The 27,330-nt window shown below is 45.0% G+C and overlaps 1 protein-coding gene and 2 long non-coding RNA genes across 3 annotated transcripts in view; 2 read left to right on the forward strand and 1 right to left on the reverse strand.

The window, feature by feature from the left end:
• LOC125756912 (uncharacterized) overlaps positions 1–27,330 on the forward strand; it is a 318,174-nt gene that overhangs the window by 145,185 nt on the left and 145,659 nt on the right. The window lies entirely within an intron of this gene.
• Positions 1–27,330, reverse strand: part of LOC119379419 (rab GDP dissociation inhibitor beta) — a 255,048-nt gene that overhangs the window by 96,755 nt on the left and 130,963 nt on the right. The window lies entirely within an intron of this gene.
• LOC119379420 (uncharacterized) lies at positions 14,433–16,407 on the forward strand. Its single transcript, XR_005181173.2, has 2 exons — positions 14,433–14,660; positions 16,263–16,407. It is a non-coding gene; the product is annotated as an uncharacterized LOC119379420 (long non-coding RNA).

A 27,330-nucleotide genomic window follows, 5' to 3' on the forward strand; every position in this document is an offset into this window, starting at 1 on the left:
GACACCACCTCATGTACGACGACAACGATGGCGCGACAACGCTGGGACATTAGTGAATCGCCAATAAAAACGGAAGCGGCAAGGCACAACAATAGTCAAAGTATCCGACGAAGTCGTGACCCGAACCCAAAACCAACGCGCAACTCCAGCCCACGTGTCACCGACCTTCAAGTATCTATCGACGGCCACACGGTAACCGCCTTGATAGACACAGGCGCCGACTACTCAGTCATCAGTGGGTCATTAGCAGCGAAATTGAAGAAGGTAAAGACGACTTGGGACGGCCCACAGATCCGCACAGCGGGAGGCCACATCGTCGCCCCATCGGGACAATGTACTTCAAGAGTGACATTTGACGGACGCACATACCTTGTGACTTTCTTGGTGCTGCCGCAGTGCTCCCGTGACGTGATTCTCGGCATGGACTTCTTGACTCAAAACAGAGCGGTTATCGATCTGTGGTCTAGGTCCATCACACTTTTCTCGGATGAGGCTATAAATTCGTCCTCGCCACTGCACAATCGTATGGCCCTCCGTGTGCTCGAGGATGACGTGAGCATCCCGCCCCGATCAACTGCTCTAGTCACCGTAACCGCTGCCACTGCCGAAAACGTCCATGGCATCGTCGAAGGTAACACACAGCTTTTGCTGGACCGAGATGTTGCAATCGCAAGAGGAATTGCGGATTTCCGCAATGGACACAGCTCAGTGCTGCTAACGAATTTCAGCCAAGAGCACCGTCGCCTATCCAAAGGCACGACCATTGCCTTCCTCGAAGAAATTGTCGAAGTGAGCGACGCCCTCGTCCTTTCAGACCCGGCATCCACGACCCCACATATCCAAAACTCGGTGCCGACATTCGACATCAACCCTTCCCTGCCCCAGCACAAGCAGCAACTGCTCCAGAACCTTCTTCAAAGTTACGACGACTGCTTCGCTAGCTCTTCACAGGTCCGACCAACTTCTGTTGCAAAACATCGAATTATAACCCAAGAAGACACCCGCCCTCTCCACCAAAGTCCTTATCGCGTGTCGGCACGTGAACGCCAAGCCATCCGAGAGCAAGTTGAGGAAATGTTACACGACGATGTAATTCAGCCATCTAAAAGTCCATGGGCAGCACCGGTCGTTCTTGTCAAAAAGAAAGACGGAAGCCTCCGGTTTTGCGTCGATTACCGGCGATTAAACAGCGTCACCAAGAAGGACGTCTACCCCTTACTCCGGATCGACGATACTTTAGACCGTGCGTGTGCGTATATATATATATATATATATATATATATATATATATACGCACATACATATATATTTATATATATATGCCATCTAGTGGCGATTCACACAAGCGCACTATTGCACTCACTTCTACTGGACCAACGCCATCTAGGAAATGACACGAGAAATGGTGATGACGACACAGATTATGTACAGCACCATCTAGAAGATCATTACTCAACTGCAGTTTGTATGTGGATGGATGGATGGATGCTATGAGCATCCCCTTTATAACGGGGCGGTGACAAGTGTGCCACCAGGCTCGACAAAAAAAAAACTTTACTCTTTTTTTTTTCTTAGCATTGGCCTAGTGTCTTTACTTCAATTAAAACTATTTTACTCCAGAAGAAAAAAAAAAACTTAAGTTTTCAGCTCCGTTCTCTGCCCTTTACGGCACAATGTCCTTATTTTTTTTTTCCAATATTTATTTTTGTCCTTTCTCTCTAGTTTTCTGCCACCAATACTCTAACCGTCTCTTACTTATTTCAATCGCGGGTGTGTTCAGCTTTCCATTGTCTCTAAAACCCAAGGCGCAGTGATGCTACCGAGGACTTCTGATTTGGAGCAATTCGGCAGCAGTGGCGGCGTTCTAGGCACAAGCTGAACCATTTCTTCTGCGTTTTGCAGCTTCGCCGTGCACCTGGGTCAACTGAAACTACTGCGCATCATCACACACGTGCCATTATCATCGACTGCCCCAAAGAAGCAAGCACAATCTGTAGAACACCAGGAGGCGACTGATTCCGGGACCGTGCGATCTCCGGGACCACGTGGCCATCTGCATATATAAATACTGCCGCTTCACCGAGGATTGCATTCGGCAGCAGTGGCGGCGTTCTAGGCACAAGCTGAACCATTTCTTCTGCGTTTTGCAGCTTCGCCGTGCACCTGGGTCAACTGAAACTACTGCGCATCATCACACACGTGCCATTATCATCGACTGCCCCAAAGAAGCAAGCACAATCTGTAGAACACCAGGAGGCGACTGATTCCGGGACCGTGCGATCTCCGGGACCACGTGGCCATCTGCATATATAAATACTGCCGCTTCACCGAGGATTGCATTCGGCAGCAGTGGCGGCGTTCTAGGCACAAGCTGAACCATTTCTTCTGCGTTTTGCAGGTTAGTGGGGCTCTTCTCAGAGCATAAAATTGGTTCTAGTCTTGAATAGCTGCCACTGCTGCCCGGTGTCTAGTATATGTAATTTTTTATGTGATTTTCTTCGTGTTGTCGGTAATAACTAACATGAACAAGGAAGTTGCGAGACTGATCAATGATTTCAAAGATGAAATCAGAAATGAGTGGAAGCAAATGAAAGAAGCGCTAGAGCGAGGCATCCGATCAGAAGAAAGAAATTTGCGCGGTGAAATTGATGAAATGAAGAAGAGCATGGATTTCTTCAGCAAGACCCTAGATGACACCAATGAAAAACTGGTGGCAACTTTAGCGGAAAATAATGCGCTGAAGAAAGAAAACTGTGTGCTACAGCACAAAGTTTCTTCTTTGGAAAAGAAACTGGCGGACTGCCAATCAGGCCTCTTGCAGTCTGAGCAGTACTCCCGAAATCGAAATTTGGAAATTAAAGGAGTAACCGAAAAACCGAATGAAAACCTTGTTGAAGTACTCCAAAAAATTGGAGAGGTAGTTGGCGAGACTGTAACCCCTGAGGACATTGACGTCTGCCACAGGGTTCGAACAAAGCAGGCAGGTCAAACCAATATAATTGTTCAATTTCAACGGAGGGACAAACGCGATGAACTGCTTCAGAAGTCGCGCAAGAAAAGGCTAACAAATGCATCCCTCGGTTTACCTACTGAATCTCCTGTGTTTGTAAATGAACACCTTTGCCCCGAAGTGAAGAAAATGCTGGGAATGGCAATAGCGCGCAAACGGGAACACAGCTGGAAATTTGTGTGGACGAAAAATGGCACTATTCACGCACGCCGCACAGAGACTTCGCCTGTCGTCCGCATAATGCGTGAAAGCGATTTGAACAAGATAACGAACACATAATTCACAGAAACTCCAATATATTCATGCCCAGAATAGAGATGGCGCCTTCAGGCTATGTAAGTCCAGGCGACATCATTATGAAGCACAACATTACTAACAAAGAAAAACTGCTAAAAATTATGCATCTAAATGCAAGGTCACTGTTGAACAAAACGGATGAGGTCACTGCGCTAATAGAATCATGTAACGTCAATTTTGAAGTTTTGATGTTTACTGAAACCTGGTATAATGATGACTCAGAGTACTATGCGCTTCAAGGATACGAACACTTCAATGTAAATCGTAAGGAGGGCAGAGGTGGCGGCGTTGCGATTTTAACTTCTTTAAAAGGTTATGATATTCTTCGAGAATATAGCGTCGCTACCGAAAATTACGAAGTTCTATGCATTAAAAAAGAAAAGACGGTATTTGCGGTTTTATATCGACCCCCTAATGCCAGCCACTCTGACTTCTTTCAGTTTTTAGACAATCTGCTGTTATTTGTAAATGAAAATGGCTACCTACTTACACTTGGTGGGGACTTTAATATCGACATTACGACCAGTTCAGCAGCTACTACACAGTTTTTGTCAATCCTGGAGTGCAATGACTTCTACAGTGTAATCAAATCACCTACGCGTGTAACCGCTACTACGTCATCGTTACTAGATACTTTCATAATAAACTCGACTATCGATAACTCAAAATCGGGAATCATAAGCCATGACATCAGTGATCACATGCCCATATATCTTTTCCTCGAAAGAAAGATGTCAACTAAAAGCACATTCACTGGTAATGCAACGTACCGCAAGATATCGGCTCAGTCACTTGACAAATTCCGAGAAGCTGTGCGCGAAACAGATTGGACTGACATATTTTCCATTAAGGATGCCAATGAGGCATATGACAAGTTTATGAACAAACTAAAAATGCTTTACTTTAAATCATTTCCTATTCAGAGCTACCGAAATCAAAAGCCATCGCGCAAGCCCTGGATTTCTAAAGAATTCGTAAGACAAATCAACAAAAAGAATAAACTTTACCAGTGTTTTGTCGAGTCAAAGGACTTGTCGAAGTGGAAAGAATATAAACAGCTTAGAAATAAATTAAACAAAGAAAAAGAAAAGGCAAAAAAATGACTACTACACGCGTATATTTAATAATGATTGCATGCGCAAAACTAACAAAGTATGGGAAAAAATAAACGATACACTAAATCGCAGGCCAGCCACTACACGAATAGATACACTGAATATCGATGGTACTTCTATAGGCGGCACAGAACTTGCGGACCTATTCAATGATTTCTTTGTGAAAGTGGGATGCGTAGATCATGATATTCAGCCCACACTGCACCTAACCTCGTTAAGGGAGTCTCTATTTCTAAAGCCTACTAACACTTCTGAGGTGATTTCGACATTTTTATGTCTAAAAAATAGCCGCAGTAGGGATATGGACGATTTAGAAATCAGACCGATTAAGTATGCCATAGACCTTCTCGCTCCTGTTATAACGCACATTTTTAACGCGTCCCTGTCGACTGGAGTTTTCCCTCGCAATATGCAAGTAGCGCGAGTAATAGTTATACATAAAGGGGGTGATAAAAACAATATTGGCAACTACAGACCAGTTTCTATTCTTCCTATATTATCGAAGGGCCTCGAAAAAATTATCAACGTCCGTATTGATAATTTTTCGCAGAAACATAACTTGCTAACTGAATGTCAGCACGGTTTTCGAAAAAAACGGTCTACGGAAAGTGCATTAAATATGCAAAAGGATCTCATTCTTCAGAACATTGAAAAAAAGCTTCTAACGTTAGGGTTATACTTAGACTTTAGCAAAGCTTTTGATAGAGTCAACCACCAACTGTTGCTTACGAAACTAGAAAGATACGGTTTCCGAGGAATAACACTTGAACTTATTCGCTCTTATTTAAAAAGTCGACATCAGTTTGTTGAAATTAACGACAACAGGTCACAAACAAAACCTATAACAGCGGGTGTGCCTCAAGGTAGCATCCTTGGCCCGATATTTTTTCTTTATTACATTAATGATATTGTAGAAATTAGTGATATGTGTAAGTTTGTCGCATATGCAGATGACTGCTCCATTTTCTTTACAGGAAAAGACTTAGAAGAAATAACGCCTATAGCTAGCACTGTCTGTAACAAAATTCAACGCTGGTCAAAGGCAAACTGCTTGATTCTCAATGAAGCCAAAACAAAATGTGTCATTTTCCGTGCCCAAGGAAGTTCTACTACATTCCCAGATAACATTGTTCTAGGTCCGTATACGATTACCATTACGTCCTCTATGAAAACACTCGGAGTTATATTCACAGCGCACATGTCCTGGAATGATCATGTTGGCAATGTTTGTGCAAAAGTGCGAAAAGTTGTTGGTCTTTTAAATCGCTATCGAAATACATTACCATATAAAATTAAGCGCCTCATTTATCATGCTCTCTTCCACTCACACCTCACTTACTGCTCACTCATATGGGGTAACACCACCGCACAAAATATTCGGATGCTGGAAACACTTCAAAAGAAAGCAGTTCGAGCCATTGCAAATGTTTTTTTCTCCGAACATACGGAAGAGCTTTTCCGGCAAATTAAAATAATAAAAGCTGGTGACATTTGGAAACTGAAAACTCTGCAATGCTACAAGAGTGCTATGCTAGGAAAAATAGATTCATTTCTAACCCTCGCAGATCTACAAGAAAATAAAAGTGCATATTCATATCGCCGTCAGGCCCCATGGCAAATCCCTTTTTCGCGTACTAATTATGGACAACAGCGCCTTTGCCATACACTGCCTTCCCTGCTTAATCATTTCAACAAACAAAGTGTTGATGTGTTACCGCTAAACAAAAATAAAATGTTGGACTTGTTCCTGTAGTGGCTCAATGACAGCATGTGTTTGGAAGGAAAAAATCACAGCGGTTTTTTTTTTTTTTTTTTTTTGACATGCTGCTGCTATCGTACTTCTCTTTCTATGTTATAAAAAAGTGATTCTCGGTTGTACTTTGTAGTTGCTGTATACTTGTTTTCATTTATACACTTCCTTTCATCCCAATGTTCATGTTATATTCAGTTGAAATGTTATTATTTCTTTAATGCTTTATACTTTGTAACATGCTTTCTTCCATTGTCTTGAAACCAACATCACCACTGTCTGCCTGGGGGACCGGAGCTTTGTCAAGCCGAAGAACTTTCGGCTTTTTCTCCGGTTTCTCCCTTTTTCACCTTATGTATGAAATGGTGAAAATAAAAGATTTTGATTGATTGATTGATTGATTGATTGAATTTTTGGAGCAGCAAATTTTCCGTTTTGGAGCACTTTGGAGCAGCAAAATTTTCATCTTGCAGCACTTTGGAGCAGATAATTTTGCATCTGGGAGCACTTTGGAGCAGCGAATTTTATATCCTGGAGTGCAATACAGAAGCATATTGCATTAACATTCAAGCACCTGAGTATTATTATGGGGCTCTTATGAAGGCTAGAAATATTTCGATTAATTGCAAATCTCATGGAAAAACTCATCTCAGGAGCATAGGCGTGCGCACAGGGGGGGGCAGGGGGGGGGGGGCGGCCGCCCCACCCACCTAAGAGGGGGGGGGGGTGCAAAATCTGCCCCGTACATTGACCCTTGCGATAGCAATTATATGGACACTCTCGGCGGATTTTTGCCGTCGCCGTTGCCGTAATTTTCCGTATAAAGTCCAAATTAATAACATCACCGCGCGCATTCTAGCCGCGGGTAAAAGCTCGCGAGCGCTGGCGACGAACGCAGCTGAAGCGGAGATTAAGCTAGCCGGCCGTCTGTCTCCGCTGCACGGACAGCGCATGAGATAACATCTTCCCGCGTGCGGGCCTGCCGTCGATTGCTCATCAAACAGAGAGGAAACGCCCCGCCCGTCTTTCGTAAGGAGCATGAAGGGACGCCAGGGGAGCAGAGGGGGGGGGGGGCATCGTTCTAAGGGCACAGTCGCTTGCGCGCGCTATCTCGAGGCATCAGGAGACGGCTTGCAAACTTGCTGTGCTCTCAACGCTTACTTCGCGTTTAGAAAACTCAGAGCAAGAAAACACTTCGGTTCCTGGAGGGGCTATATTCCCTTAAACTAGCGTTTTGTTGAGTTACGCGAGATCGGATCCACAAGAGTTAGCTGCTAGTCTTACTTCGTTTCACAATACAATTTTTTGGTATCGCATTCATTTCTTCGGTCTTAAGCGAAACTTAGTTTTTTTAACCGTTGGCTATTGACCCCCAAAAGCGAGGGGCGGACGTGTACCATGGCGTAGCCGCTTCACTGTGGGCCGTCAGCGACGGGCCCAGTATTCTGACAGCTGCGCATTTGCGGCTGCTCCGACCAGGAGATATGATTTTACTAATGAGATGACATTTTTAAAAAAGCAAGCAAAAAATTCTAATTGGAACCCTAGCACGTGAGCTCGAAAGGGCAGGGCCTTTTAGGGGGTATTTACCGCAGAGTGATTACAAACTCGGACGTGCTGGCGGAAGGAATTACAAAAAAGCTGTTCTGGATGAAGATCCATGGATAAAGTATATCTGAGGAAAAGTGTCAACGCGTTTCCACCATTCGCGTGCTCTTCCATAAACGCGAAGCAAGGAAAATTCGATATTGTTCCATATATCTACTGCTAGCGATCCCAGATTTCATTCCGCGATGTCCGGAAACAGAAGTGACATACATTTTAGCGGCACTCATGTAGTTATTACTGAACATTGCTTTCCTTACATGCCGTGCGACGCTTGAAACGAGCTATCAGCAGCGTTTCTGGAACAGACGACGTCCGCCGATGAATCACCGTCGCACTTTCTCGCTACCGATAGGCCTAGACTAGGGGTGTGCGAATATTCGAAAGTTTCGAATATTCGTCGAATATTACATTCGAAATATTCGTATTCGATTCGAAAATCGTGTATTCGAAGAGTTTCGAATGTTCGATAACTTCGAATAATCGAAAAATTCGAATATGCGATTCGATTATCATGCATAAAATAACTTGTCTTCCATATTTCTGCTGCGTTCGTATCGCTAAAAACGTTCCCGAGAGGAGCGATAAACATCGTAAGTACACGGAGGCACGATATCTGCCTGCGACGAGCGCCCCAATACGTATGATTTATTGCTGGTGCATCTCCGACGTGCAGCACTGTTGGCGATCATGTAACCGTACATTTTCAATATTATGCGGCCGTAACGTGCCGCACTACCACTCGTTCACTATGCGGGACCACTTCTGAAGAAAGACAGTGACCCACGTGACTGGTGGCGGACTGTAGGCACCTTCAGATACCCCACTCTGGCAAAGCTTTGCCCCATGTAACTCCCTGTTCATATCTTAAAGCAAATATGCGCACTATGGGAACAAGGACAAAAGGGAGGACCGACGACACAAAGCGCACACTCGCAACTGAAGGTTTATTGAAAGAGTACACATAAATACGTTACAAAAAAAGGGCACGTGGTGCAATTTTCCTCGCCGAAACAAAAACAAAACGAGATGGGTGTCCCGTTAACAGATCATGAAGGCGCATGCGTCTATAAACAAAGGAAGTTCGAAGAAAACCGGACTAAAGAAAATTCAAACTGCGTGGGGGGAGCGGGGGGAGGAGAGGGGAGAGAGGAGGGCAGACAAGTTTAATGCAGTGTGTTGATCAAATATGAATATTCTATCTCTGTCATGGCGATAGAAGGGTGGCTGACGCATAATATTTTTTGTAACGTATTTATGTGTACTATTTCAATAAACCTTCAGTTGCGAGTGTGCGCTTTGCGTCGTCGGTTCCTCCCTTTTGTCCTTGTTCCCATAGTGCGCCTATTTGCTTTAAGATATGAACCGTTACCAACCAGCCCAAATGGCTGTTTTGCTATAACTCCCTCTACCTGCCACTTCTGTTCCAAGCGAGCGTGCCTTTTCAGTGGCAGGGGGGGGGGGGTTGTCTCTGTTACAAGGGAGCGCCTGCTGCCTGATCATGTGGAGCAACTCATATTTCTTCATGATAACATGTATTCATTACTTTCATTGTGCCGTGATATTTGCTTGTGTTGTCATGTGCATTGTGCTAGCCTGGACATTGTGTCCTGGAGATAGCAGTGTATGTTGTGTTGCCAGTCAGGCTCTTGATGTTTTTTTCTTCAAATAGCTACGTGTTAAATAAAATATCGTTACTGTGGATGCATTTTTCCTTTGATATTCGATATTCGATTCGATATTCGAAGGTGGATATTCGTATTCGATTCGTATTCGAAAAATTTGATATTCGCACACCCCTAGCCTAGACGTCACGAGCCTCTGCGGAGAGCGCGTTTTGCTGTCGAGCCGACTTGCAGAACAGACGCTGCGTCGGCACCGTGCATGGCATCGTGGCTTACTCTGAACGCACGCGCGAGCGCTATTTATTCAGCGGAATAATTCTTGGTCCATGATTGCGACTTTATTGGCAGCCCCAAGATCGAGCTGCACATGTTCTGACGCGCCGGCGGTGCGATTGCCGGTGAAAGACGCCCCCAAACCCGAGACTTTGGTGCAGTTTGGCGCAAATTTCGTCGATATTATCAGGATGCCGCAGTAAATACAATTTGGCGCACTTTGGCGCAGTTGGCGCAGGAGTGGAATCACTGCCAAAGAGTCATGTAGGCTCGTGCCCAAACGTACGCCTGGGTGGATGTCTCCCTATTCAATCAGAACATGCTCCGCCGTTTCCTAATCTTCCGCGCAGCACGTGCATTGTTCTTCTTCTTTACTGAATCTCGCTTTATAAATACCCGTTCTAAGGCAACCCGATCTCGCTTCAAACAGTAAGGCCGTTCAGTAAGGTGACTTCTTGGCGAGTTGGTTCATTCTTACGGTAGAATAGCGCAAATACCAAGACGAGAGAAGATGGGAGACGACGATATCGCGTCGTCTCCCATCTTCTCTCGTCTTGGTATTTGCGCTATTCTACCGTAAAAAACAGTAAGGCGCTTCCCATTGATAAGTGCGGCAAGTTGGGCAGGTTGGTAAAGTTGCATTACTTCGACTGGGTAGCGCAAAAACACGGAACAAAAGATAGAGACGTAGACAGCACAAGCGCTAACTTCAAACCATGTTTATTTTGGAACACGCAAGAATATATACTAGAGCTGTGCACGGGCCGTATTTCCGAGCCCGAGCCCGGCCCGGGCCCGCTGACTTTGTCGAACGCCCGCCCAAGCCCGACGGCAAAGGGCTGCGAGCCCGCCCGGCCCGGCCCGACGTACGAAAACACAATCCCGGGCCCGGCCTGGCTTTTTGAAGCTTCGCTGCGAAAACAAAACATTGTTTTCCGGTAATTTGGCGTTTTATTGAGCATATCAAATGTGATCAAACGACACACGACGAACAGTCTCTATTACACAGATTACAAATTGTCGTGCAAAAACAGCAAGCAAGTAGACGGCCTCATGCCAGCAACAATAGCATACCTGCCAAGTTTGGAGAAATGGAATCCGGGAGATCTACTCAACGCGGGGGGGGGCTTACGCACCGTCTGTTTCACGTGCGAGTAAATGCGCGCTAGCGCTAGGGCCGAACGCGGTTGAAGCAGAGATGAAACGACCCGGCCGTCACCGACGCGCTTTTACAATCCCGACCAAGTCCAGCCGGCCACTGCAGCGCCGCGGCGCGGTCACGGCTTGAACTATTACGAGCGCGCGAAGCTAGGTGCTTTTTTGACGACCGCGCGCGGCCTAGGCACCGAAATGCGCGAACGTCCCTAGCTGTTTTAGTCCCTAGAGTGCCGCTCCTGCAGTGCCTCCATGGTTGCAGATAGCAGCAGCGTCGCGTGTTGTGTGGAAGGGAAAGCCTCGGATATCAACATTCCTTTTTCCGTGGAACATACGAACGTCGGAAAAAAGCTCGGTCGCTGTCGGGCCCGCCATCATTCGATGTTGTTGCGTGTGAGGAGGTCTTTGCCATTTGTTACGTGTCCATCTGCCATGCACACGAGCATGCGGTCATTTCGATGGCAAAGTCGGTATGAACGCGATGTGTGCTTCTTGTTTTGTGAACTCTCATTGCTATGAGATAACCAGCCGGCGTCGTTATGCCCTGTATTGAGGCTTCTTTTCGCAACGTGTAAACGACTGCAAACGGCAAGCGACTGCATCGGCAGCTTCCAGTTGTTTACGGACGAGTACGTACTGTACATACATGCCAATTATGTAAGTAAATTATGTTAGAGTGTTCTGCGGCAAACACGATCCGCAATCGTTTCCTTGCCGTTCAGCAGGCTGTAGTGTGGCAACAGGCTGTAGCCGCGGACGGGTTATTGCGTCGCTGCTTCCAATCATTTGTGCTTGGTCGTTTAATTTCGCCTGGAAAGCCAGTGCGAATGCATTGTGCGCTGTTTTGTTGAACTCCCGTTATTAAAAGCAAACTGGTCTGTGCCTTGATCACCGTGTCGATTCTTGTTTTCATCGTTTTCTCTTTCCCATTTAACAACAAGAACGCGCGCAATGTTCAAATTGCCAAGACAGAACGAGACATCGTCAATACTTCCTTTTGGGCAGGTTGGTTCATTGTTGACGAGTAACCGCGCGAACACACCCACTAGGGCAGTGGTTCTGAACTGGGTGTCCACGGACCCCAACGGGTCCGCGACACTCATAAAAAAAAAAAAAAAAAACTTTTGGAGGCTGACTATACCCTGCGACAGCGGCCCCTTTTCATTTGTGGTATGCTTCGCCGCGTAAAACTTCTGCACTGCGGCAAAGCTAACCTATAATTCCACTTCTTTATCAGATGGCTTCAAAGCTTCTGTTGCAGTTGTCTTCGGCATATGTGCGCGAGCACACTTACTCTAGCTTTCAATATTTGAAGAACAAACATTGCCAAAAAAGAGGTTGAAGGTGGCTGCACACAGCACAGCTTGTTAACAAGCTGTTGACATCGAATCAGCGTGGCACATTACTCTGACCATGCTTTGCCAGGGAGAAATAAAAGCCACCTGTTTCAGCTGCACGTTGTGTTAATTTATTACTCTGACCCTTTGTCTCTCACTGCAAGGGGTTCCCAGATCATCCATGGCTGATAACCACTGCACTAGAGACGACACGGACACACTAGCGCTGACGTACAACTGGATTAAAGGGGCCCTGGATAGCCTTTTCATCTGTAAACTGCAGCACTGTAGTGCGTGTAATGCTGAATACTGAGGTGAATGCAAAAAGAATGATCGAAATCAGTGCATTCCATAGTTCGAGAAGAAGCAATGAAAACTGCACGCTTAATTTGTGTCGCAGGGCCCCTTTGATGGCAGAATGATACACCTTATATATGCCAGAGTGAAGCATGGGAAAAGAGGGATGCAAAACAAGGCTTAACACACAAAAACATGATTTTTATTTTCCTTTGAGATCCAAGATGTAACAGCTGCATCCAGAAGATGAAACTCAGCATTAAAGAGGGCAAGAGATGGTGCTAATGCACTTATCAATTGTCTTAATATGATAGGCTTCTAAACTGATACGTGCAGTGCTGCCTTCACTCCTATCGCAAACCGTCGTCCCTTTAAACCGGGCCACACATTTTGCTCATGCGTACTGGACTCACCTTTTGCCAGTTATCAAATGGTGATTGACAAAGCGCCCAGTTCCTCCAACGTAGAACATCCCACATGACATGGGAATGCAATACGCCACCCCTGTGGAACACTTGACCAACAGCGTTTTGTGGTTCTTCCAGCATCCACATTTACTGGTGTTGCAAATGCATGGCCACAGCTTTCCCACCTTATTAGGAGTAGACAAACAAATTGTGACACCGTGCCTACTTCTCATCTTCTTAAGATAGTGGGAAACTATATGAACGTATTGTACAACCTCTGGTCTAAGGGTCTTCCGGTGAACCTTCGCAGTTGCACATCCTGTTCCACGTTTCAATTTTTAGCGGAGGGTTTCAGGAAGAGCAGTCAAGACTGAGTTGGGGAACCCTGCAGCCGAAAGCATATTTGGTTCTCAAAATTGGGCACCATTTGATGTGGGCACGATTTTTTAGAGCAGATTCCAGGCACACCAAAGCTGTAGCTCTCTTATTTGTCTTAAAATGTGCTGAATCAAAGGGAAGCAATCCCTTCTTAGCCCTCGGGTAGTAGCCCCAGCAAGCATGTCCTTTGCAGGATCTCTTAAGGTCTAAAAACCGTAAAACCGAACGTTCTCGAAGTTCATGGGTAAAATGCAACCCAAGTACTTGTGAGCTAAAAACATGAAACTTCACCTACTGTACAGGGGTAGGTGAAGTTGGTAGTTGCTGCACGAGTACAGAGCACCAACTCATCTGAGAGAGTTGCTATGCAGTTGCCACCTACTACGTAATTGCATGTACAGTTTCCATGTAGCACCACTCTGTATGACAGGTGTTGTAAAGAAACAATTGTGTTGAATAAGCGATAGATAAATAAGATTTGTTTGATTTTTTTTTATATAAATGCAGTGTGCCTGAAATTTTAAACCAGGTGTTAGTATAGGGATTCTAACAGAATGTTGACCATTGTCACAGGGATCTCTTGGAGGCAGATAAAGTTATGCAAACATAATAGCAGTCCTATATGCACTCTTGCTTTATGAATTACTTTGGTAAATAAATGTGCTTTCTGTGTATACCTGTATGTACTTCCAGGAGCTGCTGCACTGTGTGCCATTTATTCAGGCCTGCTGTTGAGTACTAGCATTGAGAAGTGAATGTTTGCGCACACTTAGACACCATTGTGTGTTTCAATGGTTACATGTCTATGCACAGAGTCAGTGTTCCTACAACTAGTATATCAATAAATGGACAAGTTCAGTTGCCCGCAAAGTAAGCGCATTGCAGACCATTTTGCCACATGCCTTGTGGAAAGTTATCAAGTCTCACAGAGCGAATTATTACGGTTACCTACTTAGCGTTATGTTTTTATTTTATCTACTGCGCGGCCTTTGCTGCGGTTCTGCATTCAATTTTGGCGGCTGCTGCCGATGATGATACTGACGATGCAACCAAAGAACTCTCCTTCGCAGGTTGCACGCGTCGTGATCCCATGCCGCAATAATGAATAAAGTTATAACGTAAAAAAGCCAAGGAGAAATAATATAGAACTCGAGTGGTATGATTGTTCAGGCTGCTGCAGTGCATTGTTCTGGCAGCGCTTTTGCAAAGCACCATCTACTTCCGTGGAAGGGAAAGCGTCATGGCGGCTTCCTGTTTCGTCGCGCAAGGTTTTTCAATACGGACTCTCAACAAACTTTCGCGATTCTTATACGTCGAACGCATCCTCCCTCGTGAAAAATCTGGACTGAAGTGACCGCATTGATGAAGACAAACATCTATAGCTCGGAACTTTGCCTCGTTTCGCCCATGGGTAAGTTGTGAACCATTCAGCTGATGCCGGCGTTTCTGCAGCTTACGACGCATGCACAGCGGTTCGAAATGCTAACGCAAAGGCTTGTGTACGCTATTCTAAAACTGCCTATTTTATTAGCTCGGTACGCTTTGTTGCTGTTGTGCTACATATCCTCACGCGATCTACTAATTGTTAACGGTTTTCTAACGATATGATGTCTGGCTAGTCGCGAGTGACTGCTTTCGTGACTGATTTGCAACGGCAGTATCTCTCGCAAGCGAACGTTGGTAGCGCAAAAAATTAAGCAAAATACGTCGCATCCAAACTACTTTTTCGCCGTTATAACAGACAGGACAAAGAATGGAGCAAACCACCGAAAAAATCGCAGGTGCGTGTCGCCGTAAAAAGAAAGACAAAGGAAAACTTTTGGCTGGGACTGAACGCTATGCTCATTTGCCAGCGTTCGTGCATCTGGCTCTAAAGTCCGCTGTTCATGGAAAAGCGCAGGCTGTTAATAAAAATGGAGAGGCGGAGATAAGTGTCTCAGAGCTGTGTCTTCGTAATAAATTAAATGGACCCCAGTTTCCTTTTTAACACCGTTTATTCACAGTAACTTGTACATACTGCAGTCGGTGAAAGTGGCAGGAAGGGCAAAATTAAAACAAAAGGACATGTATTGGCAAATGAATAAAGCAAGCACAATTTGCACGTTTTTTAGTTAGCCAAGTACACACAAAAGTATGCCACTATTAACAAGACTACCATGTTCTGGAAAGGCACAAAAAGCAGTGCTTTCTGTTCACTGTTGAAAGTGAATAAAACAGGAGACCACCGTTTTAAGATTAATAAAATGGTGCTTTAGACAGGAGGAAGTGAAGATGACGAACGTTCTTGTACTTCGTCTTAAGCACCATGTTATTCTCTTTCATAATGCTCCAAACAATCCAATAAGCATACTGGCGACACTCACTGGTGGTGTTATGATTGCGATGGGCATTATTTGAATAATATTGGCCCCTTTTGGACCATTTTTAGCCTATAGCTATGTTTCCTGAAATACGTGCCCTCACACTGTGCATGCAATAGAGCTGCTGTACAGTGCTTACAGATTGAAATCCAGCATGAAAACTGTTAGTATTGCAATTGGTGTGCACAATACTTCACAATAACTACATCATGCAGTTACAGGTCTGGCTGCTGAAGGTTACGTCGGCTGTGATGTTAGTGTTCTAGTCGAAATTACGCCGAATGTGACACAAAATCGAGACAATGGAAACAAAATTATATGATTTTTTAGCCCTAAATTGTCGAATTTCAATTCATGAGAACTTTACTGCGTAAATTCAGGAAAATGCGATATATCATACCACCATCTGAAAGCTATTTCGGTTATTCACAGGATGTGGTGTGTTCTGTAAATAACCAAAATTATTATCTGCAATCTCATGTATGTGCTATTACAGCATTGAAATTTTAATTCTTGAATGCTAGCTCATACTTCATGCAAATTATTCACACACAAAATATTAGGAAGAACGAGAATTATGATTGTTACCAGCATTTACACAGTGTTTGCCATGACACAGATGTCTGTTACAATCAAGGCTTCTTTTGCCGCAGGTTGCAAAGGAAAAAGGGTGTAAAAGGTGGCAATGAATCCGCACATGAAGCTGGCTCACAAGCTAAGCCTCCGCTAAAGAGGTCCACTAAGCAAGCATTTTAAATATTGCTAATAAAACATTTTGTTCTGTCTTCATCTACCTAACATTTGGTCATGTTTGGTGTTCCTTTAATTTTCCTGTATCATAAAAGTGCAGCAGGCCATGGACAGAATTCAGATCATCTCCCAAACGCATTGCATTGTGATAGCCGCTGCATAACTCTGCACTTGCTTATTTTTCATGCTCGCAAGTAGAATAGCTTGTGAAACTAATGAATGACACTACTGTATACAGTCATGGACAAAACCATGCAAGACCTTTGGTAGGCACTACTGGTCTGCTGACTTAAAGACTTTGTCACTTTCTTCAGCAATTATGCCAAGCAGTTTCAAGCTGTTATTTTCTCATGTGTTTAGATTTATTCTGTAATCTTTAATAGACCTGCATAGCTACACATGGCGGAGGTTTACTGGGAGTCACAAAATCTAGAGGTTTGCAGGCATGGAATGGAACCAGCTCATGCACAATGTGGCAAATTGGATGTGGTGAATGATGTAGCAGGCAGCTCCTGAATTATTTTTGAGTTCCTCGTGTTTCATAACCTCCTACAAATGCATGGTGCTCGTGCAGTTATGCATTTCAACCCCATCATAATGGAGCGGCTGTGTGTGGTCAGTGCCGTACCCAGCAATTTTTTTCCGGGGTGGTTTTGTCTAGAGCGGCTAACTTTGGCAAATGGTGATCATCGCTATAAAGGCGTGTGGATATTTTAGTATCACCTGAAAATTAAAGCACGAGAATATTGGGGTGGGGGGTGGAATCTGAACGACCTCAACCTACTTCACTAGTTGCAGCCCGAGCTGAGGCCAACATTCAATCAGTTGTCCTCGTGTATAAGAGCACAACACCACAGCCTTTTAAGGTAGATCACCACCATGGGTCGGTAAAAATATTGGAACTCGCTCGGACTCACTCAAGAAAAAATTTTGTACCGAGAACTCACTCGGACTCACCAACAATTGCTCAGCCGGACTCACTCAGCCTCACGGCTTGATGAGAGTCTGAGTGAGCCGACTCATGAGTCCACTGGCATAAAATTAGCTTTTCCGATCATAGTGTGAATGCTCTTTAATGCCAATTTAATAGAACTAGCAGACCAGAAACCCAAGGAAAGTATAGGGGATGTTATTTGTAGTATATATAGCGTAAAATCTGAAGAAAAGGAATTGAAGTGTCTAACAAAGAAAAAACGAACCCTTGAAATTCTCCTTCTTTCGTTCTTTAATGCCAATATCACACATAATAGGTGCTCTACGATACGCCTCTTGATCCTGTGCCATCACATATGAGTTATGAGTGGTTCCAATCCAGGTAAGGACGTTTTTATGAAATATGCGACTCACACGAGATATTTCTAACATTTCTATCAAAAAAGTCCCAGAAAAAGTTCGCGCGAGGAAGTCTTGGCACCCCCCTCCCCTAACTCGTGCCTCGGATCAAGAAACATTGAGATGGCGCATGAATGCTAGTGCATTGAGATATGTGTGAATAGATCTGAATGTAAACATAAGCTGATATAAGGCTGATAATAATGCATATAAGTGAGTGGATAGGACCTGAGGTCAGCAATTAAAGGTGGAACTCACTCAAGAAATATATTTTGCGCTGAGGGCTCACTAGGACTCAGACAAGCCAAAATATTACTCACCTAGACTTACTCAAACTTGCGACTCGATCTGAGTGAGTCGACTCATGAGTGAGTTTGCCGACGTATGATAACCATCTTCAAAAACACATTTTAAAAAATAATTTAGGGGAGGTCACGGGATCGAATCCCGGCCGCAGCGGCTGCATTTTCGAAGGAGGCGAAAATGCCGAGGCCCGTGTACTTAGATTTAGGTGCACATTAAAGAACCTCAGGTGGTCGAAAGTTCCGGAGCCCTCCACTACAGCGTCCCTCATAATCATAAGGTCATTTTGGGATGTCAAACCCCAGATAAAATAAAAATAATAATTTGGGGGGGGGGGGGGGGGATGTTGCATTTGCACGCTCCCTGTCTATTCAAGAATATTTTAGCAAAAAAAATTATAGTATTTAAGCTGTTAGAAAAGTTATGATCAACTTTTGAACCCCTCCTAGGCAGCACATCGGAAACTGAAACTGAAAGTTACTGTTTCTTGCAGGGTGCTGCGGCACTGTGTTGTTTACGTTGTTTGCAGTTGTGTGTTTTTTCGTACACCATTTAGAGTTCTCAAATACATTGAATGACTTTAAGGAGAAACCTATAGTGCTGCATAAATATCCCGCAGTATAGGATGAATATGAAGAGTCAACACAAGTTCAGGAATGAATGCACCAAGCGTGGATTTGCTGAAGAGCTCATAAACTTGAGTCAGCTGGAGATGCAGATTTTGCAAGAAAAAAAAATGCACACATCAGCTTGCTCAAAAGGAGATTGTACCACTTCAAAGAAGGGCTCAAGCTATGAGCCCTGGCAAACAGGACGCCGGACATTGATTTAGGAATTCTTACAAACGTTCATTAGAGTCCACATGAGCCCAGACCTTGAAAATGGCTGCTTCTTCCCGGTGGACGGAGCTCATGAGCTAACTGCCATGCAAATTTTCTTGTTCTTGTAGAATAAGTGTGGGAAATTCAACATATTCCTGGACGTGCAATGGTGTCACGGCCGCAGTTCTAGCGGGTACAGTCTTTGTATGACCCTTGCTGTCGCAAAGCCATCTTGTCATTTTATCTTGTACAAGCAAACGTGAACATCATCTCCTTCGTAAACTTAAATCACCCTTGAGAGTAGCCACACTTGATGTGGAAAGTTTTGCAGCATGGACAAGTACATCGCCCTCAACTTTCTTCATACCCCCTTTGTAGAAGAAGTGCGCTGATCTCACTAGGAGTAAGTACTCTTCGGTCATGATTTATAAGTTTTCTTTCGGGCACCTTCTGTACTGATATCTCCGGATGGTCTCCTTATGCTATGTCTCAGTTTCATCGATGCTGCCTTGTGGTATCACTGTGCACCTTCGGCCAATTAACAGATCAGCCAGTGTTGAAGTGCATGGTTCGCCGTCTTCTGCGTCAATGAATGCGAATCAAGTTATCAAATTGACAACAGCTTCAACTTTTGTGATCACCATCATAAGTTCTTCATAATCAAGGCAGCCTCTTCGGAGAATTCTGCAAAGTGGTGTCTTCACAGTTCTTACCAGCCAATCCCACCATGGAGCGTTTCGCACATAAACTTCCATTTGATGCCTTTACTAGGTTTGTGCAAATATTCGAGCACTTTGAAAATTACAGTAACGAATTCGCTTCGTTTTGAATATAAATTACTGGAAATTTAAAAGTATCCGAAATGAACGAATAGGTGTATAATGATTAGGGACGGGATTTTAGGCAAATGCCTGTTTTGTTCCTTGTGCCCTATCGTGCCACTTTGACCATGAATTAGAGATTAAGGAGGGCTTTTATAGTCTTTTTATAGTGTTTTTATAGTGCCTATAAATGCCTTTTTTTTCCAAATGTGCGCTTTTATGAACACGATTTAAGCTCAAGTTTCACTTTCGAAGGCAGTTTGAGACTGTTATTCATGATATCGGCCACATTGACAGTTCGGAACTCTATGGGATTCAACAGAGATTTCTAGTTCAACCAACTTCTGGAAAGCAACCGCTAGCAGCAGTAAAATACGATGCGCCAGCCAGCATACGCCGCTTTGTCGTCGATGCTTGTTCCCGAACAATTTTTTTTTTATGTGGCATGTAATAAACCCTTGGCAAATTTTGAGGTGGGCTCTATCTACTACTTCCGCAGGGCCGACTTGTAGATGGCCGTGAATCATGGTGTCGTACGTCTGCGGAAGACCCTTTTTGCTAGACAAGTGGCTCGAAGGTTTCTTTTGTCTGGTAGTGGCAGTTTCCTTGCTATCACAGAGTTCAGACCCAGTTTTTCAGGGCAATAACACTTTGCATCTGCCTTCCAGTAGTTCTATCGTTTCCTTGAAGTGTTGCATAGTTGAGCAGCAGTATCAGATATGGCTCCACCTTCTTGTTGCCAAGATGATCGATTAACTCTTCATCAACCTCTACTTGAATTAACATGCATACCATGGCTCCTAAGTCAACAGCCTTTGATGACGAGTGTATGGTGTTCCCTTGGAATGTCCATCTAAACTTTAGAGATCATGGCAGCGAGTTTTTCCTCGCTTTTTATATGTGTAAATTTCACTTGTTCATCATTTCCCACATCTGGTCCCAGCCAGTCAGCACACTTATTCAGCTTTCTTTCTCAATCAATGCATGGAGCAGCTCATCAGCAATGTTGTGTCCAGTTTTTTTAATGCCGCGATGAACGCTGAAGTTATCATGTTGGCCAAAAAAATCTTGGCAAATGTGGGGAATCTCGATGGCTCTCAGTGCGACTTCAACGTTAGAAAGTTGATGTCAGAGGTGAAGCGCGACAATGCGTAGTCTTTTTGGTGTGCAACTGCTGACATTCGCATAAGTGATGATTGCTACAATTATAGAGCTGAGACACTTCAACTTCAAACACCCTGAAAGAGCTTCAGTAACGAATGCATGTTTGCTTCTTCCATTGAACACGCCTCTGATTAAACGGCACAAATAGTCTGTCACTGCCCATGCATGCAAATTCTGTAGAGGCACACACGTGAAAGTGTTGCCTCTTGCATTGATCTTGGTTGTAGCTGTACATAGTCGTACTACTGCCATTGACATCTTCATATGCTCTTTGGCTTAGCTTATCTGGGTCGCGCATACTGGACGCACGCATGATGACCTCTGCAACCCAAGCATGAAATTCTACACCAGCAATCCCTTACACAGAAACCTAAATTTACTGGTGCATCGAAAGCACGGTATTATGGGCGGTAACAGCGCACACACTCACGGGACGGATAGAAGGGAACACAAACAAGCCAATTGCGCAGCGCTTGTTTGTGTTCCCTTCTATCCGTCCCGTGAGTGTGTGCGCTGTTACCGCCCATAATGTATCACCAACTAGCCCAACTTTCAGTCTTGCTTCAGCACGGTATGTTGGTGGAGAGAAGCTTCTTTGATAGAGGTACGTATCTACAGCACAACTCTGTCAAAGTGTGGAAGGCTGGGCCAGTTGGTATGGATCGATGTAAATTAGCAGCGCGGAAAGCAAGACGACGCACACAGGGAGAAGACATCAGACAGACCACATCTATTTTGTACAAACACAGAAGCCAGAAAGCACGTAAACTTGTTGAGGCCGCACACATTTCTAATCTGTCACAAGCATGTGTCAGTCAGGCGTCAGTGACACTACATGATAAGGAAATTTCATATCTTGGGATAACATGTGCCATGTGTGCTTTAGGTTTTGAGCGAGAGAAGAGCAAATTTTGTTTGCGCATGCACCGTTTGGTGGCGGGATGCATATGTGTTTTACTTCCGATTAAAGAAGCTTAGTTGAAAGTACAGCGCTTGTTCTTGTTTCTTCTCCTTGTGTGTGTCGTCTCGTTTTTCGCGCTGCTAATTTCCATGAACTCTGTCAAATGCTGTGGAAACTTGCTAAAGGTGCAGCCTGTAATAGGAGGGGTTTTTAAAGCTTGCTTATGAAGCACTGATGACGTTGGGATTGAGTTGTTGGCGCGACTACTCGTCTCTAGAATGAGCCACATCGTTGCATCGTTTCCGTTTCACCCAAAGTCATTATTTTCGAAGCCGGAATCCCTCTGGTTCCACAGAGACAAAGTGAAGGAGATGCTCTAGTTCTGTGACATGCTGAATGTTGTACGTGAAACTTTCAAGTTGTGTTGCGCGAGATCTGTGATAAGCTGCAACAGTGTCGTGTGGCAATGCCCTCAACAAAACGTTGCATAGCATATTGATAAGAAAGATGACTTGCTAATGCCTAGCACCTTGACACCCCTCGTGGGAATTGGCACTTGGTCGTACAACCTGCAGTGTTTTGCCACTTTGTTAGATGAACGTACTGGAGTAAATTCAACAGGCTGGTGAATTTGACTTATTGAATGTTTCTTTATTACACGGACAGTCGGTTAAAATCCTTAAAGCTGTTTTTCTCAAAACATTTTTTTGCATCCTACGGTTTAGGCAAGCAGTGATAATTTACTTTCAAGTATTTTCACATAAAACTTTCTGTACATTCAAACAGATTGACCAAAAACGATCGATAACTTTTTTGTACTAAGGGCAATTGTGTGCAAAATAAAACTGCTAGGTATCAACTTTATCAGTCTTTAATAACACAGCTTAGCTGAGAGATGTGGTGATTTAGATGTACTGGATATTGTGCTCATTATGTACTTGGCAAGTCGAATTTCACCTACACATCCTTTGATGCATTTTGGTTTATATAAAATTATTTTTTACATTTTTTTGCAAGTTTTAAAATATGCTAAAGTATACAACAGAAAAATGTGCAAATGTGACCATTAGCATTTTATCCCACTATCAACAAGTAAGAAATGCAAAAATGTTGGACTGGTCAATCCTAGTGTGGCTCATTCTGTCTTCAGCAAGAGTTCACAAACATTGCATTTGGGAGCATGACCTATTAATGCTTCAGAATCTAGCACAGGACCCAACACAAAGGCAGACTAAAATAACACGATTGCCAGTCTTGCTCAGTGTTTGTATTGCATCCTGCACTAGATGCTGCAATGGCACCTCCTTATTCAGACCTCCACAGTGGTTAAACCAACAGAATGCCCAGACACACAAAAATGGATAGATATGGTTAGTCTGGGTATATGTGTAAGTAGAACATCGGTGCTAAATATTGTAAATATTGCACTTAGATGAGTTATAACCACTACGGAAGGCTCCAGCACACGGTAAAAGAGAACACCAGCACATTTCAATAAAATTATCTATTTGTAAATAACTTGCTTTGAAGCACCGTAAACGAAGTACTAGTACTGCGCCGCAATAATTTAGGGCTTTTAGGCAAGCATTAATGTTGCTGGTCAAAGTTGCAATATTCCAGAGCAAGAAGATAGAAGTGCCAAGGCCGCGCAACTGCCTCGGTCCTTTTACTAATTCAACCTTTGAGAAAAAAAACTGCAATGGTTAACTGTGACAACGCAAGAAGCCTTAGCTGAGATTTCACACCCGACAAGATGTACTGTCAGAGTATGCAAACAAGATGTGCTGAAGAAGTACGGTGCGCACATGCAACCATGAGCGCAGGATATTTCATGAACGGCGCAAGCTTCCACTCCTAGTGCAATGCTCACCGGCGTACACACACAACACTGCTGTACCCGAGTGCTCCTCACGCCGCCAGCGATTCAAAAGTGCTCGTGTGACACCTGTCTCTGCTGCACGGTCCAAAGTAATCCGTAACAAATACCGCCACTCAAATTGCAACCATACTGCAATCAGTCCTGATCGCACTTAAAAGCGACCACACAGCAGCAAGAACCCGTCGTCAGTGCGCATTCAACACTACCACTTGCACGAAACAGCCAACACTCACGTATCATCACATTCGCAGGCGGCGCTAATATTACAAAAATACAAACTGGCGCACAACTACGGCGCAGAACACTGTACAGCGCAGCCATGGCGTTTACAATCATTACAATCGCTCCCCGCTCCAGCCACTGCTAGGGACTAAAATGGCTAGGGACGTTCGCGCATTTTAGTGCCTAGGCCACGCGCGGTCGTCAAAAAAACCCCTAGCTCTGCGCTGTTCATAATAGTTCGTGCCGTGACGCGCCGCGGCGTTGCAGTCGCCGGCTGGAGTTGGTCGGGATTGTAAAAGCGCGTCACCGACGCGCAAAGGGCACATGCGATAACATCGCTCCGCGTGCGAGGCCTGTCGTCGCTTGCTTACCCGTTATGTTGTCAGGCAATGGGACCATAAGAAGCTCCGTTGAGACGGGGACGGTCGCAAGCGCTGGTGAACACGCTATCTCGACAGACATCGGTAACGGCTAGGGCTCTCCACTTAAAGCAGCGTGGCACAAAATTTTGAAGGCGAGATAACTTGTGGCATAGATTTGTGTGTACACAAACGCATCATCTACGAAATATTAACGGCTGATATAACCTATAACACATTTAGGATCAATTCTTAAATTGCGTGTAATGCATCTCTACGCGAAACGTCCCACCTCGCGTCACCGTGACGCACAGGGCGCGCAATGCACTGGACGCGCGGGGCAAAACTGGATTTCCGGGAGATTTTCCTATGAACCGTACAACCGGGAGAAACGTTCAAAATAAGGGAGTCTCCCGAGTAATCCGGGAGACTTGGCAGGGATGCAATAGAGTTCGCTCGCCAAAGCCGTCACGTGTATGGGGTATGCCCATGCAAGCGTAAGATTGCACGAAGGCGATCTATGTCGGGTCGCTCGCGCTGTCGCGTACATTTTCACTCATATGGGATTTGGCCTTAAATCTAACGCAAACAGTCGCGTGGCGCCGTCACTAGCTCAGGTGGTGTTACTTCTCTGTTTGTCGGAGTGCAACAGATGCAGTGCTTTACCTGCTCCCCTTTTGTTTAAAGTAGCGAATGGAAGGGAAAAGCGGTGAAGGGCGGTCGCGAAAAAGGCGCTGTATGCGTGCTGGAAAACGATTCCCGTTCATTCTCTATATTTCGGGCTTGAGTCGGGCTTTGCACAGGGCCCGAGCCCGGCCCAATTAAAACTCCAAGTAGCCCGAGCCCGGCCCGGGCCCGAGGTGAAAATACGTCGGCCCGCCCGAGCCCGGCCCGTGGGCCGGGTCGGGCTTTCGGGCTACCCGGAGCCCGTGCACACCTCTAATATATACACCACTAATCACAACGATCTCAACTATCGGCTCATGATACGACAACTCTTTAGACTAACAAGAAAAAACCCTTCCTACTACTGCGCAGAATACCACATGCGTCTGACGGCGAACACACCCCAAAAACAACAAAAGATTCACTCGTTTAAAAAACAAAAAAAAAAAACAAATTTGACGACGGAGCACATTTTAAGGAGCGCGAGCACCACAGCTCCTTAAAATGTGCTCCGTCGTCAAATTTGGCCTTGCATTGCCGTCAGTGTGGTTGCGATCCGCAGTTTGAACTAACCTCAGTTTTATTTCGTCACAAGGTACAATTAACTCGTGAGATAACTGAGGCTTGCATCATCCAGAGGCAAGGCACCTTGTGCGTAAGCCAGCCGTCTGTACACCTACACGATAAGGAACTATCATTCCTTAGTGTAGAGTCCTAATATCGCGTCAGTACCTGATGTCGCGCGTGGAATCGAAAAGAGTGTATGAAATTTTTTGTTTTTTAAACGAGTGAATCTTTTGTTGTTTTTGGGGTGTGTTCGCCGTCAGACGCATGTGGTATTCTGCGCAGTAGTAGGAAGGGTTTTTTCTTGTTAGTCTAAAGAGTTGTCGTATCATGAGCCGATAGTTGAGATCGTTGTGATTAGTGGTGTATATATTCTTGCGTGTTCCAAAATAAACGTGGTCTGAAGTTAGCGCTTGTGCTGTCTACATCTCTATCTTTTGTTCCGTGTTTTTGCGCTACCCAGTCGAAGTAATGCGCTTCCCATTGAATTGTCGTAAAATGCCTCCTTCCTTATTTCATTTTTGCCCTTTCGGTAGTTACTCAAAGCCGGTTTTTTCTCCATAGCTGCCATCCAGTAAATCCTCTCCGCCTCTCTGACTTTTCGCTTAAAGGAGCACTGACACAAAAATTTTGCACCTTGTTTTTTTTGTTGCAATAGATAGCTTATGATCCACTTATCACGGCTGCAAACCTCGTTTGCGCGAGTGCGCAACGGTTATTTATTTAGAGACGTTTTTAGAGCGCCCAGTCGCAGTTTCGGTTTCAAAGCACCGAGCTGGGCAGCACTACTTCCGGAGGACGGGCAGCCACAGCTGGCCACGTGAACACGCAAAATTGTGACGTAGGCGACGCGCGAGCGTGAGTGCGGTGGGCGCCGAACCAGGCGAAGTGGCGCCAGCTATGGAGGATTAGAAACAACTAACAAACGCGTAATCTATGCCCTCCGAGCATTCGGAAGCGCCCATCTCGACTCGCTAAGCTTACAGCATCGATTATTTGACTATGGCTCTCAAAAACGGCGCTGAATCGGGACGAATACATTGCTGTCGAAGCTTAAGGACATGAATCTAAAGCAAATGGAAGCATCAGTTCGGAACTTACACGTTACAGAGCGCACGGCGGCCACTTGATAGATTCGAAAGTGGACGACAACCGCTTTTGGCAGTGCTGCCATGTTTTTCGGAGGCGCGAATGCCTCGCCGGCGAAGCTTGCCGTGCAAGTTTGACAGCTCTCGCGCGTGCGGCGACGGCCGGCATTCTGCGGCACCGCGCCGTTGCGGCAGGCTTACCGCTAGCGTGAGCGGGCCATAACATCTGCCAACGGGCACGACGAGCGAACAGCGGAAGAGAACGCAACTAGAACACGCCAAGCCGCAGGCACGGAGGAAGAAATGGCAGGTAGCACGGCACAAGCGCAAGGGCACAACCAGCCACCAGCCAACAGAAACTCGTGACGTAGGTTTGTTTACACACCCCCCGCGTTGATGTCGGCGTCGCGAAGCGCTCGCATCTCGCTCAGTCGCGCGGCATGGACTTTAAAATTGATTTTAAATATGTTCTAGGCTATACTGACCCTTGATATTTCGTAGACGTTGTGTACGGCTCCGCATACATCTATTTAACTCATTATCTCGCCTTCGAAATTTTGTGTCAGTGCTCCTTTAACGCTCTTTGTTGACATACTGCTTACATTACCAGCCGTATATTTACTAGTGAGCCTCCTAGTTCTTTTTCTCCACTGTGTGTCCACGCTCTTCCTAAACAAGTAACGGAACACCTTCTCTGCCCATCTACTCTCCTTCATATTCCTTAGCCTTTCTTCGAACCTTATTTTGCTGAGCCTCCCTCGCCTCAAAACCTGCCCATCCCATATCGCCCTTTACAGCCTCATTTGTCGTCTTCCCGTGAGCACCCAATGCGAGGCGTCCCACAGTACTTT

The sequence above is a fragment of the Rhipicephalus sanguineus genome, chromosome 1, assembly GCF_013339695.2.
Source record: "Rhipicephalus sanguineus isolate Rsan-2018 chromosome 1, BIME_Rsan_1.4, whole genome shotgun sequence".
NCBI classification, from domain to species: domain Eukaryota; kingdom Metazoa; phylum Arthropoda; class Arachnida; order Ixodida; family Ixodidae; genus Rhipicephalus; species Rhipicephalus sanguineus.